We start from the raw sequence: 15,636 nt of genomic DNA, 5'->3' as shown, positions 1-15,636 counted from the left end.
AGCCTAGAGTTCCCCATTTGGTTTTCCTCTTTATAAACGACGCTTTAGCAAACTGAAAAGAAGTATTAGCCCCCCAGGATGGTGCAGGACCTACGTTTTGTCTGTTTGAGCTCCTAGGAGTTTTCTGTAATGGTCGCTGTTAAGCAGTTCACAACCTTGTGTGTGTTATAAACCCCCTGTAACGCTGAGTTCAAGGGGGAAGAGCAGCATGCAGTGGCTTGGTGGCTTGTTCTCATGATGATCCTGCAGCAGGGGAACATACAATCCAGGCTCCGCATCCATGGCAAACATAAAATGTGTTTAGAGTATTTAACCTTGTTTGTGAAGCAGAGAAAAGCACCAGCGGGGCTGTGCCACCGTCTCGTTCACCTTCGTGGACAGGAACCGGTACCTCTCTGCAAGGTTCATGGCCTCCAGCAGCTTCAGTCTTTTTTGATAAAAGAGTGATTTGAGGTTACAGTACTTCAGGACTGAGGCGAGGTGAGCTTTGCTGCCAGTGTGGTCTTCAGCTTCTGCATCAGGAAATGCCCTGGAAATTTTCCGACTGAACTTTTCTGCTAAAGAATGCCAGTTTTTTGCATTCAAAATGCTCTGCTCAAAATGTTTCGAGTTGGGCGACTTTTCATTACATGTAAGACAAGTTTCCGAGTAACCTGCCTCAGGCTTATTGGCTCTGCGTGGGCTTGGAGCCGCTGGGACTGACGGTGTGGGGTGCTGGGTCGGGTGCCTGGGGGGTGTCCCCAGCCCTGCGGCGGGAGCCCGCGGCGCTGCTGAGGCCCGTTGCACCTGCCCCTGCTGCGGAAACCTCAGTTATCCGAGCCTCCTGGCAGCGCGAGGCCTTTTGGGTTCCCCTGTAGTCGTTCTGAAGAAAAAGAATGATTCTTCTTCTGTTCAGAGTGAAACAAAATTAAAAAATACTCCTGGTGGAAGCCCTTGTGTGCAACTCCCTTGGTCATCTCTGTGCGAGCTGTGCTGGACCCTGTATGGGGGGGGCTCACTATTTCCTTTTTCTATTGTAGCAAACACAAACAGATGGAAAACCATTAAAAATCTGCGTGCTCTGCCAGCCCCAAGTGCCCCTTCGTCCCCGTCCATCCCCCTCAACGGCGGAGAGCCGAAAGGGCACGCGTTGGGGAAGCGCTGCGCCCCCCGGTGCGGGCTGCTCCTCGCTCCCCGCCGACCCCGGGAGCCCTTGGCAATTCCCGCGCAATTCAAGAACGGGATCGTGCGTGCTGCCCGAGGAGGAGCAGCCCCCTGCGATGTGCGTCCCTCTCGCTTTCTCATGCAAATCCAAGTAGCGTCTGAGCAGCGTGAGGAGGTGCAAGAGGTCTCTGGGTAGACGCGGATCCCGGCCACGCGCTGCCCCCGGCGGTACCGGCGCTCGCTCCCGGCTCGGACCTGGGCGCTCCGGGAGGCTCCTCCGTGCCACCATCCGTCCGCTCCTCCCTCCTGCAAAGCCGCTTTCCGTCGGACGTGCTTGGGTCAAGGAGCAGGCTGTGACGTGTACCACATCGCTGGTAAAATGCACTCCTCTGCCTAGGAGCCTAAAAATGAGAAAAAGCAATGCGTTTTTAAAGATGACGTTCTGGGGAGAGCAAAACAGCTCATTTGGTTTCTGCGCATAATTTAAGGATAATACAATTAGCTTCGGTAAAGTCATGTTAATTTACCTTAGGTAAAAGTTTAAGGTTTCTTGTCTTTACAGCCGTTTTTCCTGCATAATGCTGCTCTTTCTCCTTTTGTGAAAAGGGAACTATGTAAATTTCCTGATGCTAATTAAGATAAGAGGGAATTATATCTAAATGTATTCAATGGAAAATAAATAAGTTTAAAACATACCCCAAACTCCAGATTAAAATCACTGGGCTGGTCACTGATTAAACACAAGCATCCTAAACAGCTGGAGCTTCTGTGATGAGCTGATACGGTAACACAGAAAGGAAGGCAGATTGCGCAGCTACTTGAGATGTGAATTGGCTTTAGTTTGATTTTTCTTTGAGCATTTTGGTGAGCTGGGGAAGGTTTACGTGGGTAACGGTTCTACACACAGGGGCCGAGCCGTGGCCACCAGCCGTTAAGTTATATCTGCATTGATGCTACAGGCTTTCCGTTGGTATGCTTCTCCTGAAACAAGCTGCTGAAAGGCTGGCGGTGGCATTTACAGTACTGCCCTTCTGTGCAGCTTCAGCGAAGGGTTTTGTTCCCCGGAGATGGCCCATTGCAGATGTTGGCAACTGCCACTGGTTCTGTTCACGTCTGATGGCGGCAGAAGTTTCCCTTCGGCTGCAGTTGGGGCTGCGCCGCGCTGCTCCTGAGAGCGAGGGAAGGCTGGTTTGGGAGCCGTGGGGGCGGGTGGGAAGCTGTGGGTAGGGACCTCCTCAGTCTCCTGGAGTCCCACGTTCCCAGGCCAGGGTCACTGCGGAGAAGGCATGCAAGCCGGAGACGCCGGCGGTGGCGCCCGGCCGCGAGGCTCGCTTGGCGCGCCGGGTCGGGGTCCGAGCGCGACAGGCTTGTGGCGTGCAGTAGCGCGTGCGGCTCTGTGGCCCAGCTGGACGTTTCTGATGACTCAAGCCTGGATTAATCTTACCTTGGTATACAGACGGATTCCAGTTTGGGGAGATTATAGGTGTCTGTCTACAAAGTGTTTGTTTCATGAGTTCAACAGAAATCTTGCAACAGAAGCACGGTTGATCAATTTTTGAAGTGGCAATTAAGATCTAAACTTCTTTGCCAAAGCTTTAAGTATGTCTCTTATCTAAAATGCTCAGACACATTGCTGAGTTAAGAACATTAGGACCAAGAGACCCATTAAATTATCTGGCACACAAGAGACAGCTGTAAAAACCTGCAAACTTTCTTGATCTCACATTGCAGATTTGGTGGTATCGTCTTTGTACGCTCGGGTGTAGAAAAGGAGGGAAAAAGACTTTTCAGAATAATTACCCTGGGCTAGAAGCTGTGAGAACATGCTAAGGATTTTTCTTCCTTTTTCCAAAAATCCGTGTAAAATATTTTTGATCTTGTCCAGCAGAAAGGAAACTTGCTTTGTTTGTTTCCTTTTACTTTTTCTCTTCCACAAGGTGTTTGATCTGTCTTTTGGAAAAAGACAAAAAGATACGGCACTGTTCTGTGAGCTCTTCCTAGATTAGTTAAAATAATCTGTGATAATGAGACTCAGAAACCGTTCAAAACTGTAACTCAGACATGAGGTAGGGTCATAATAGTCATTATATAGCTTCTCCATATTTCAGTTATGTTATTGTTCAGTAATCCAGTTTCTTTTTCTTGTTAAGTTCTGGACTGTGGTTTATTAAAAGAAATGAGCTCACTTTTAGTTGTAGGCTTTATTTATTAGCCAAAGTTCAGTGCTTAATGACCAGTAAACACTTACGCTGCCTCTATCCTGAGTAGCCTAAACGACATGGTTTATTAATGTGAAGCAATATAGGATGGAGAAACGGCCAATTAACGCATGAAATAATGATGCACTTACTTAGTCAAACACTTGTTTAAAGCTGTCAGGATGAAGGCGCTTTGTGTGATTCAGCGCTGCGGCGCGGCGCAGATGGAGCGCGGCGTGCTCCGGGACGCTGCTTGGCTCCCCCTCGGAGGCGAGCGCGTTGGGTAGCGCAGGCTGTCGTTTGGGGGGAATGCCAGCAATTTCTGTTGGAGCTGCCCTTCTTGCTGTCGTTCTGTGAACTGTGTTTCTGTGAGACCATGTTTTTAATTCTTGGTCCTAGTCCCAATAAAAATTGCTGTACGCTGAGGGTCGTTTTTTGTGCCTGAATATATGTATTCTGAAGTGAGTGGTAGTTTTTTAATTAAAACATTAAACATTCTTGGGTCAGATACCGGGTGCAGAAGGAGAATTCCGTTTCAGGAACCAATAAAAGCCTGTCATAGGACTAGGTCTAACTGTAGGCAAAGGCAGAAATATTGTCAATTGTGATGCAGAGGAGATAATTTCTCAGTAATTATTTCTGTTCTCCATTTGCAAAGAAACAGAAAAATGCAAACTCATGGAGACAATGAGATATTTTCTACTTCCACAGGAACTAAGAAAAAGGTTAAAAAGTGACAGTTTAAGCAAGGCATTTAAAAAGTGGCAGAACTGGATAACCGGTACCCAGGAGCATTAAAATAATTGGCCAAGGAGCTCCCTGAGATAGCAGTGGTTTATTTTTACAAATCCTGGAACACTGTGGACATTCCAGAGGAATGGGAAAAGGCTAATGAAAATTGATAGAAATACTAAATATGATTGGGCCCGAGGGGCATTCTGCTGTCATCGCCTCTCCAGCCTGATTCCTCCCCTTTCGGTGCTAACCGCTGAGTTGACTTTAGTGTCCTTGTATTTAAGCCTGTACTGATTTGTCTAACAATTTCCGCTAAACACTGTTTCAGCTCACTTTACTGATGTCAAGTAGCTGTGATCTCCTGTGCTTCCTTCGCCTAGAAAGCCCGGTCCATTGGGATGTCCTGCCTATGACTGGCGCTGTCATGCTCAGCCCGGTTCCCCTTCCCCCCGGGTCTGTAGTTGGTCTGCATGAAGCACTTGCTCTTTCTCCAGAACCATCTCTGTCCCTGCTGCTCTGCGGGCGTATGTCACCAGTGCTGATGACTGGGTGGTGGACATGGGATTTCTGTGGTTATATGGTGTTTTGTTTTCCCCAAGCTTTCCCACCTCACTGCAATGAGAATGTGTGGAGTTATCTGAGATTTATTACCCCCTAATAGGTAATTTCCCTGCAGTCCTATTAGCTGTTCCAGTTGTCCAGGTAGGGCACAGGAAGAGCGACCTGTCGTTAGATGTGTAATGCTGCTGTAGCCACCATCCCTGGCTTCTTCCTACTTGGGCAGTGAAATAAAATCAAGGAAGCCCCAGCCCCAGCAAGCCTTTTGCCCTGTAGGCTACATCCAGCGCCTGTGGTTCACTGCTGCGTTTTTGGCTGCCTCTGCTTGGGGGCATTGGATTCCTTAAAGGAGGAATAATAGTGGAAAATGTTTATTTCAATTGCATGAGAGTCTGGAAGTGGGATGCAAGTACTCAAGGAGCTTCTCTTCCCAAGATCCTCTCTCCCAGCCTCACCACTTCAATTATTTTGCTCTAGCTGTGTCTCTTACAGGGTGAGTCCGTTTTCATCGCGTGGATCCCCTTTACACCTAAAAAATGCTTTCAGATTGCTCGGTAGTTTGTAGTAGCGTATCAGCAGCATTCCCTGCTTTAAAGGGGCTTGGGGAGTCTCTTGGTGCCCCTGGGTTTCCTCACCACCAAGGAGCGTAGCTGCTGCTGTTGCCCGTCTCTTTCGTGGATCTGTCAAGTCCAGGGGGTAATTCCTAAGATTACAGTTTCATACCCCCCTTTTCAGATCAGAAATATGTTTTTAATTGTCTCCCATTTGTCTCCAAAATCTGTCTTTGGGGAGTCTGAATGTCATCGGAGTGGTGATCACCCCTCTGGTTCCTGAGCCAATGTGCAGAGCTGCTTCTCTAGGTTCAGAGCTTTAACTTGTACACATCTCTAGGTGTTTTGTCTGTTTTAAATGCAGTTTTACAAATTTAGGAAGGAAGGTTTTCAACTGTCTGCTGAACAGAATCCCATCTGGTGACACAGAATTGCACCCTGAACTCCGCTTCCGTTCAGCGGGGAGGGCTGGGCTGGGCTGGGCTGTTCCCAACTTCATCACCCTTTAGGGCAAGTTTTTAACTACCATAACTCCGTTTTTCACAAAGCGCGCTTGACTGATTGACGCTTGTTCAATTGATGGCATCTGGGTCTACATGTTAAATGTTCAAATCCATAATCCTCTGAACACTGATCCCATTGCAGTCCATTAGAGCTGCAGACTGCTGTCACACCTAACAATTTATGACATCCCATGTCTACTAAATACAAATTTGATGCATGCAGTGACATATATTTTGATGTGAGTTTGTGTGATACTGCAGTCACAGGGTGATAATCCAACATAAAAATGAAGTCTTGGTCCTGAAATATAAATACATCCAAGACTGTTTTAGATGGTCCTCACGGCCTGATCTCTGTTGAGAGGCCTTTGTTCAGGATGAAATTTTTAAGTTTCACAGACTTTTACAGTTTTTTTTCTATCTACGTGTTCATCCTGTCCAGCACAGCTTTCCTTATAAGTTTTCCTGTACCTCATATATTCTCTGAAGCATATCAGGTTTTTAATCCCTTTGGCGTTGTTATTCTGTGGCCTCTAAATAGTATGCCATCAATTACGGAAAGAACTGATATGAATTGACAGTATGGGCTTGGTGTGTCGTTCCTTGATTACACTACAGAGAGAGGCTTAATGGCTTTCTGCGATGTACTGTCCTTTTCCGTGTCCTCTGCAAATTTCTTCTACACTCTTTCTGAGAGGGCTAATTCTTTTATTTTTGAATCAAAGGGACATGTGCGAAGGTATTTTCTGTATCATCTAAAGAACAGATTCATCAAATGTTCCCAGAAATGAGGCTGCTCTCAGCAGTGGTTTTGGCTTTTTCTGCTGGATCAGGGGTGAGGTTCGCGGCTCCCGTGTGCTGTGCTGTGCCGTGCCGTGCCGTGCCGTGCCGTGCCGTGCCCGCAGCGTGGTCTCCCTGGGCCGGTGGTGCTGGCGTGCACTTGAGTGAACTTCCCTACAGAATGGGAATGAACTTCCCTGTGCTGTGCCTGGGATCTCTGTTCACCCAGATTGTCCTTCCCAAATGGTGTAGGGAGGAGAGGTCGGGTTCAGCCAGGCTCTGCCTGAGTAATCCCTTTATTTCTGTCTTTCTTCCAACTGTGTCTCTGATCCTAAATTTGCATGTCTGCCTGTTCAGTCTAGTCCTGCTTCTTGAGCTCTACTAATATTTTCTGCAGCTTATCGTTAGTTTCTTCTGTTGTTTTTCTTATATCAGGAAACCATAAATATGTATTTTAGAGCCATCAGCTTTTTCAAGCGTGTGGAGCTCTACCTCCTGAAAAAATCCCAGCAGCAGATTTTGAGCCAAAGGGAAGGTTGCAAAAATAGTTTCTCCCTTATGGCACATTGAAAGTTTCTCTTTTAGGCAAAATTTCAAACCTAACAGATGTATCTGAAGTTTTAAAAAATGTAGGTCCCACTGTTTCACTGAAACTGTCACCCTTGCTAGGTAAAGGAAAATGCTCCTTTTAGTTTGCCCATTGATTTCCTTTGGCTCTGAACAGAAACAGAGGTCCATCCATTTCCACCACTGCTATTACAACCGGTACATGTATTAATAATAATAAGCTCTTTCTTTCTTTCCTTTTTTTTTTTTTTTAAAATAGTAATCTTTCCAGGCTTACTTCATGTTCAAGCTTTCCTTTGAGTTTCTGTTTTACAATTAGAGGAACTTCTGAGACCTGGGCTACTGAGAGCAGAGCTCTTTCCTGCCTTGCTGGTTTTTTGTATGTCGTTAAAACGATCTGGGCGTTGGTTTCCCACATTTATGTTCCTGAGCATTATTTGTACATACGCTCTCTGAATCAAAGTTGGAAAAGGCATGATCTTAAGCTCAATGTTGGCTTGTTGTTTGAAACAAAATCAGCTCCATTTCTTCTGTAAGTTGAGAAGATGCAGTCACCACTCTGAACCTTGTCACCATGTCCTCAGGGTTCCTATTCAGACACAAGTGTTTGGGTGAGACACAACTGACCTCTCCTGTCCCGTTTGCCTCTCCAGTTCACTTACTGGTGGCCACGGGAAACTTTCCTGTGGATTAGCCTCTGCAGGTGCACTGGCCGGGGCTGCCACCCTGCGCTCGCTCAGCGTGCTTGGTATGTGTTCTTCTAGCCCGCTGTTGCTACTAACTACAAGCCATGTAAGATGATTATGCATTTTGCAGTTGTCATGGGGTTTTTCAAATGCTGGGTGTATTTTGAGTCATTGTATGCTCCCACATCTCATGAATTTCCTGTCTTTTGGAACTTCTTGTAATTCATGCTGCAGTCAGTCAAGCTTTCTTCCAAGGACGCGGCCTCCTATCGCAGTCTCATCTGAAACCGTATCTCTAGGAAGTTTCACTTCTCCTGGGCATGCAGCATGTAAACTGCAGCTTCACAGCTCACTCTCATCTAGCTTAGTTATGTGGAGGGCAATTAACTATTGAAGAAGTGAATGGCTTCAGGGCCAACAGTTTTCAAGAAAACAGTTACCTTTTATGACTCTCCTTTCTTCCTGAATACAGCTGTCTGTGCAGAAATGTCAAATCCTTGCTCAAATGTTTTCCAGGGCTGTGCGTCACTGCCAGTGAGTTTTAGCTCTGGGGCGCTGTTAGTTCCTCCATCTCTGTTGTTGTTCCTTTTCTCTTATTCCCAGCAGTCCTCTTTCCTCGTCATTTCTTTGAACCCGTTTCCTCTGAGCTCCACTCTTGGTGCCATCTGGTGCTTAGGTCCCTGCAGAGGGGGACCTTGGGAGGACATTGGTAGAGGCTCAGTCTGTCTGAAGGACGTGCTGGAGCTCCATCAGGCTGAGGTGCTCATGCATGCTCTGAGGACGAGACTTGGAGGTGGAAGGGCTTGGGCTGGCGTCCATCGAGGGCTCTCCGGCCGTGCCAAGCCGGCAGCCGCACTCTGCCCCGCGTGCCCTCGTCCAAGGCGTTGTGCAGAGGCAGTCTGTGTGCACCCAAATTACTTTTTGTTCATTGCTGGTCTGTTTTGTAATTCCTTGTCTGAACTGTGCATTAAGGCAAGTTGGGGAAAGTTGGTTGAGTCATCTGAAAGTTCTGGGCATTTAAAAAGTGGCATTTTAGGGGGCTGGCGACTGCTGTTGGGCTGCAGATCAGCGTGAGCAGGCAGGAGGGGTCGCATCATTAGTGCCCTGACACACTTTCTTGTTGAGCTGATCCAAACTCTAAGGCCATCTCAGCTCTGAACTACACCTGAACGGATTTTAACTCCAGGACAACGAAACGTGGAGTTGTTTCGGAGACGAGCCGAGAAGGGACCTGCGTAAGGGCAGCGAGCGCTCGGGGCGAGAGGCTCGCGTGCGCCGGCCACGCGGGGGGCCGGGGCTCGGGGCGAGCGGCTGTGGGTGCCATGGGCAGGGCACGGCCGCGCGCCGGCCGGAGGTGCAGACCGGGCAGGAGCGCGCCGCGTCGCCTCCGTGCTGCGCTTGCTTCGTGCACGGCGCCCTGCCGCTTGCTGGTAAACCGACCTGGGTATTGTTGGATCCCCATCGTCGCTTCTGCGACTCCTTCACAGCAGTGGATGCTATAGCCGGGGATCAGGGCCGTGGCCAGCGCTGCCATTTCGCAGGGGTATTGCAAAGGGGTGTTGCTCAGGCGAGATAACGTGGTGGATTAATTAGATGGTTAAGTGCTAATAGCAATGAGAGGAGAGGCACTTGCTGTGTGCCCCTAAGTTTAAATTTATTAAAACTCCTTTCTCTATGGCCTATTAATTTTTGATGAGTTTAGATAAATTGCACTCAGCCTGAAAATAAATTAAAATAAGTGCATATAAATCATTTACTATTCTTGGCTTCTGCAAAACAAATTTCCATTTCAGCTCTTGTCCTTCTTTTATGACATGTATTCTGCCTAAGCACGTCACTCTATTGTGATAAAAATATTTTATCTCTTTGAGATTCCTTCATTCTGTCTTTGAAGTTTTGAGACTGCTGTAAACACATCTGATATCATATCCTACAATATTTTACTATTTCAGTGACTAATTTGACCATATCTATTTTGATTTAACAGTTAAAAGGTTAGCTCTAAGTACTAAATATACATTCTTTCACCAGTGAGATCTATGTTTTTTTACTAGTATTAATTGATATTAAATTAAACTTTAGAACTTAAAATCCAGCATATACATCACATCCACAAGTGATGTGTAGATGAGTATAGAGGCAACCCTAATACATGCTCTTCTGTTTTTGGATTGTTCAATTTGCTATATGTCTATGAATGAACAGAGTGACTCAGAGAAGAATAGACCTCAGTTAACCCTGCAATGATTGCAGATATTTTGCTAAGATAATAAATGTCCATCTGGAGTAAATCATTGTTAGTTTATTTTACATTTAATTTTGTAGACTGTGCATAAATGAGGCGGCGGAGAAATTGAGTTATTTTTACAGCACTTAGATAAAACTCCACCGTTTAGACTTGGAAATCTAATTATGATTAAGCCCCCCTCCCCCATTTTATTTATATGTCATACTAATGATCTCCCTCTTGGATAGTGCTGTTTCTTCTGATTTCAATTTATCCTATTTAAATTGTACTTAAGTTTGGAAAAAAGCGAGATAGTTTGCATACAGAACTCATCCTCTATAGCAATCTGTTGCTGATATGACTGTGTGCTTTTATTCACATTTTTTTTCCACTGTGGAGCTTTCAGCACTGGAGCAGTACTGATTCCTTGGAATTATCAGTGACTTGTGCCTGGGGCCGCTTGTGCAAACCCAGCGGCGCTTGGCACCGTGAAGCCTCTCCTGCGCCCCTGCAGCAGGCAGAGCCAGTTTTGTGCTTTCGTTGCTGCGCGCCCCCCGGGTGCTGCATGCGCCCCCCGGGTGCTGCGCTTTCGTCGCTGCACGCGCCCTGCAGGTTTCGTGCTTTCGTCGCTGCGCGCGCCCTCCAGGTGCTGTGCTTTCCTCGCTGCGCACCCCACAGGCCGCATGCTTTTGTTGCTGGTTTTATGACAGGTTCTGTCAGGTCCGTTACAAGTCGACCTGTCTGTCCTGGGAATTCCTTTAGGCACCATGAATGGAGTCACTCTGTGCCTCGCTTTCTTCTATTTATCCTTGTAGCTCCTCGCTCCAGCAGGGCAGAATTATTTCCTTATTTTCCTGGGGAAAGTAAGGAACAGAGAGAATGAGACCCAGTTGGTGAAGATGTTCAACCGTGCAGATAGGTTCAAATGGATGCGAATAGTGGAAATCTCATCAGGTGTCTGCCTCTGTCGTGAAACGGCCAATTACATTTACAAATCTGAACTAAAGGCGTATGCAGAATTTGTGCCAGACCTTGGGCTTGAATCTGCTGCTTGGTATGTTCATGCACACCCATTTGCTCTGCTGCCCTCACCGCAAAAGCACTCTGTGGTTGCAGTCAGGCCTTCAGACAGCAGCAAGATAAGACTCTCAGTGGATCCTTTTGCCACCCGTCTTGTGTTTGCAGTACAAAGAACTCTTTCACTACATTTCAATGTATAGTTTTGCATTCCACACCAATCCTCTGGCCTCCTGCCTTATTTCACAGGCAAGGCAGAGGATGCTCACCTAATCAGGATGTATTCAATATTTTGCTTTCTTTTTGCTGTTCAATGCGTGGCTCCAGGCCTTTATTGCAGTCTATTCAGACTCTCCGCTCAAGGCATAAGTATTCACGTTCTCAGGGGTCCTTCTGTGAGACTTAGCAATGTAATATCTGAATGCTTCACAAACAGTATTTTTCCACTTTCCTACTGTAAGATGAATAGATTTGAAGTTAATGTTTTTTTTCACTTAGCGAATGCTTTAGTTCCTGAAGAATGCATTTTGATTAATCAAAATTGATTGTTGTTGCTGGCCAAATTCTTCAAAAAAGTAGTTTGAAATGAGTAAGCCAAAAAACCTCAGGGTCACGTGTGGGTGTAATGACTGAGCACCGTGCCTTGTGTGGCTAGTGAAATTACCCGTCGCCCTGGCAATGAAGTGCAGCAGACCAGCTCCACCGCCGCGGTCCTTGGAGGCTTGATGTCCGTCCCGCTGGCGGACGGTGCCTATCGCCGCGGAGTCAGCAGCACTGGTGTTTTCTGAGGAAATCTGAGCAGGGAACACAGATAATGGCCCTGCGCATGCTTCGCTGTGCAAACCGGGAGATGAAAAACTTGAATTCTTCACTTTATACGCCTTTGACGATTCCTCTCCCTTCTGAGCACAGTCATCCGGGGTAGTATACCTGGATGTGCCGCACACCTCGCTCGGGTCGGTGTCTGTTGGTGGGAGCTGCCTGTCCTGAGTCAGTGGCTCTCAGGGAGGAGCGGGGACCCCGCCATGATGTGGAGCAGGGACCCTGCTGTGACATGGAGTGGAGACCCCCCGTGACACAGAGTGGGGACCATCATGGACGGAGCAGGGACCCTGCTGTGACATGGAGTGGGGACCCCACCGTGATATGGAGCAGGGACCTTGCCACGACACGGAGTGGGGACCACCATGACATGGAAAGAGGACCCTACCATGACATGGAGAGGGGACTGCCATGACCCAGAGCGGAGCATGCCGCAGGAGGTTTTGAGCAGCCAGTTTAGGAACTGTTTGTGATTGTAACAGCTTGTCAGCTGGATGAAGCCAATTTGTTTCCAGTACAAGCCTGCTGAAATGTTTGAATATGTCCTTCTGAATCAGTCTCTGCTGTCCACAGTCAGGCATGCTGAGCCTCGTGGGATCCTCCCCAGTTTGTCAGTACGTTTCCAGTACCTGGCCTAAACCTGAAGTTTAAGCTGAACTTGTGCTTCGCTTGCATGGGTTAGTGCCCTCTCCGCAGGACTGCCCGCGTGCGGAGGCGAGAGCGACGAAGCCCCTCCTGAGCGCGGAGCCGGGTGGCCGAAAGGGTAGCGGCCGCGTCCCCAGCTGGGACTCACGCGCCGGCGCTGACGGGGAGCCGGTGCGTATCGCACGCCGTGGGACGGGAGGACAAGGGTCGCTGATCTGGACATGTCCGGGGAAGCTCTCTGGAAGGGGACGCCCGCGCAGCGTGGAGCTGCCGAGGAGCTTGCCCAGCTTTGTCCTGCCTTCCAGGTTTCATATCAAAGCCTGTCTGCATACTTTTCTGTTCTTACACATCTCCCTTGTCAGTTAATTAAAAAACCACCCAAGTGACTATAGGGAAAAAACAAGGGTGCTGGGGGTCTGCCTAGCAGGTGTCTTCACTGGGGCGATTCTCCCGGGACTCTCCAGCTAAAATCAGTCCCTGTGCAGGCGGCCGGCACAAAGCCCGCTCTGACTCTCAGAATGAAAGCGCATTGCACAAGGAAGCACGATCTTTGGAAAATGGGCTTGTGATCCACCTTTGGCTCCAATCAGCTGCTTCTTGCCCTTGGACAATTTGGATTCTCAGCTTTCGCGTGGCCCCCTGCGTTTGTCTCTGAGCACAGAGGTCTGCGATGCCTCAGCTGATAACGTCCTCGGGCAGGGGCTGCTGGAAAGGGGCTAAGCTGCTGCAGTGGGTGCCAGAAGTGGGTCAGTTCCCAAGTATGGGTTCTGAAATAATCCTCAGAGGAAGGATAAATGACTGAATCCTGAGGCAAAGGCAAGGCTAGTACTTGATGCAGATGAAATGCTGCATTTCAATTTAGGAGCATGCAGAAATTTTTGAAAGTAAAGCCTTTTTATTAAAAGAGCAGTCCTCTGAATTTAGTGAAAGGGCACACGCTCCTGGTGCAGCTGTATTGTGAAAGCGGAGCAGAAGTTTTGCTAGTGCAGAGTTTATCTGTAGGTCAGGGCAGCCAAAGATGGTTCTTGTAGATGTCCCATTTAAAACACAAGGAGTTCCTGAGTGATTCCCAGACCTTTTGCACAGGAATATATTTGACTGTGGATAAATTTAGTTTTCTGTGCTCCAGAAACCCCCGTCTGATGTAACCCTGAACAAGAGTCAGGCAGGCAGTGATTTTTCCGTCCTGCTTGTTGTCTGAAATTTCCAAGAGCGCTGACTCCAAGGTGAAGCCAAGACTTCATGGAGATGTTTTCATTGCTTTTTCCCAGAGCGAATCTCCATCAGATGGCCCGTTGCCCCCAGACCTGGAGTGCTTCGTCAGGCATGTGAAGTTTGACTCAGCTCCTTCGACGTGCGCTCTCTCTCTTTTTTTCTTGCTTTGGTTTTGTTCTGAATGAAAATTGCCCTGGCTTGTAGTGCAGTTGCGGCAGCTGGCTGCACCGCAGGCATACGTGCGTTTCTGCATTATGTCCTCCTGTACCGTTAAGTGCCTCAGGTAGATGTTGTTCAGGCTTTGCAGCTTCCACTGTCTCTTTCGTGTATGTGCTCCCAGTGACACATGTCAAGATTTGACATGATGTATTTCAGATGTCTCTGTGCAGTGATGCCATCCTCTTGTCAGGATCTTCTGAAGGCCCAGTCATGTACAGAGTAGTCGCTCTGGATGATTTTCATGCTAAGCCTCCTGTTCTCCTGTGTATGGAGAGAAGAAAGGACATTCTGGTGTCCTCGTTTTTGGGATATATAGCTGCATGCTCCCTTTTGCTATCCCAGGTCCATGTGGGTGCCTGAGAGAAGAGTGCTTCCATAACTATTTGAATGATAAATGATCAGATCCCCATGTATATTTGTTCCTGTGCCATCTGGGATTTCCACACTTGGTGCTCGGGTGCGTGGCCGAACTCGTGGCACAGGCGACAGGGACCAGCGTCCCGTGGCTCCTGGGATGGGCGCGGGCGGGCACAGCCCTGCCGCTGAGCCGCGCGAAGCCAAAGCTGGAAATAAAGCACTCCCTCAGAGCCGCCGTGCCTGCCCTCCCCGTCCCTGGAGGCAGCGGGAAGCGCGCACGGCGGCTTGGCGGCCTGACCTGAGCTCACACGTTTGTCTTCAGGGTTTATTTTGAGAGGAATTCTTGGATGCTGGTGGGGCTTTTTGGAGGGTGGGTTTTTGGTTCCTATTATTTTTCCAAAGTACACACTGTTAGCTAGAGTCAGAGATGTTTAACTGTGGACTGGATCTAGTCTAGTAGGTCCAGACTTCCACTGAGCAGCGTGTCTTCTATTAATGAAGTTACATCCTAGGAGATTTTGCTGGAAAAAAGAAAATCAAAGTGTGAAAAATTTGGTAGCTAAAATGATATTTTGGAAAATTCTGTAATTGTTCTCCCCATATGGGAAAGCTGCTGATTTCATTGTTGAAGTGTTTGAGCTTTCCAAGGCAAATGTTTCGTTATTGATGCAGTCCTCGTGCAAAGCAGAGCTGCAGTCCAGGCCATCATGATGATTTCCACGCTGCTTATCCCGACTGAGTGAGACCAGTGCTCTCCAGTGCTTCCTGAGAGGTCCACCCTCTCACAAGCACCAGCTGACTGGTGGTAGCGTCCTTTCCTTGCTCCTCATATCAGTGCCACCGACACAAGGCGCCGTCTCACTGTGGGACAGCGCTGAGCACCTCGGTCGGAACGGTGTTAGGAACAGCCTGCGCGTGCCGGGGCACACCGCTCCGGTGGGAAGACTGGGAATGAAAACAGGCATAAAGTCGTAACCTGCAAGGTCGTTATGTTAGAGGAAGTCTCACATGAAATTTCTGTGGCTGTTCTGAAAGTGGATGATGAGATCTTCAATGACGATTTGTTGAATGGTTTGTTCCTCTCTGAACTTCTGGCTCCCCTGAACGGCTAGACCCTGTTCTGTCTGGAGTGGCGTAGTTTTTGAAGAGTTTCTAGTGGGGAAATAGGCAGAGCTCAGGGCTTTGGCGTCGGCTTGGCCACCCCTGCTCTCCAGGGTCTGGCTGTGTGCATGTTTCCTTGGTTACTTTCCATGTTTCTTGTCTTCTACTTTTGTGGTGAATACCAATTAACCAGATATCTTCAGAACCAGATATCCTCACATTGCAGGTCTCCTTACACTTTCCATGACGTCACTGATGCCTGGGTTGTTGCCTCAAGAGTATCTTGTATGTTTGGATGTCGAGCTGCCTCAT

The 15,636-nt window shown here is 48.1% G+C and overlaps 1 protein-coding gene across 6 annotated transcripts in view; it reads left to right on the top strand.

The window, feature by feature from the left end:
• The window catches only part of LRFN5 (leucine rich repeat and fibronectin type III domain containing 5), a 73,630-nt gene that overhangs the window by 21,104 nt on the left and 36,890 nt on the right, over positions 1 to 15,636 (top strand). Inside the window, exon 1 of one of the 6 annotated variants that reach the window (XM_068947636.1) lies at positions 1,334 to 1,517. The exons of the other annotated variants lie outside the window; for them this stretch is intronic. The gene's annotated coding sequence lies outside the window, so the exon portion shown is untranslated. Of the gene's footprint in view, positions 1 to 1,333; positions 1,518 to 15,636 lie in introns of those variants that run through there. 6 annotated transcript variants of the gene reach the window in all.

The sequence above is a fragment of the Struthio camelus genome, chromosome 5 (genome assembly GCF_040807025.1).
Source record: "Struthio camelus isolate bStrCam1 chromosome 5, bStrCam1.hap1, whole genome shotgun sequence".
Classification (NCBI taxonomy): Eukaryota; Metazoa; Chordata; class Aves; order Struthioniformes; family Struthionidae; genus Struthio; species Struthio camelus.
This window is presented reverse-complemented; position numbering and strand designations above follow the sequence as displayed.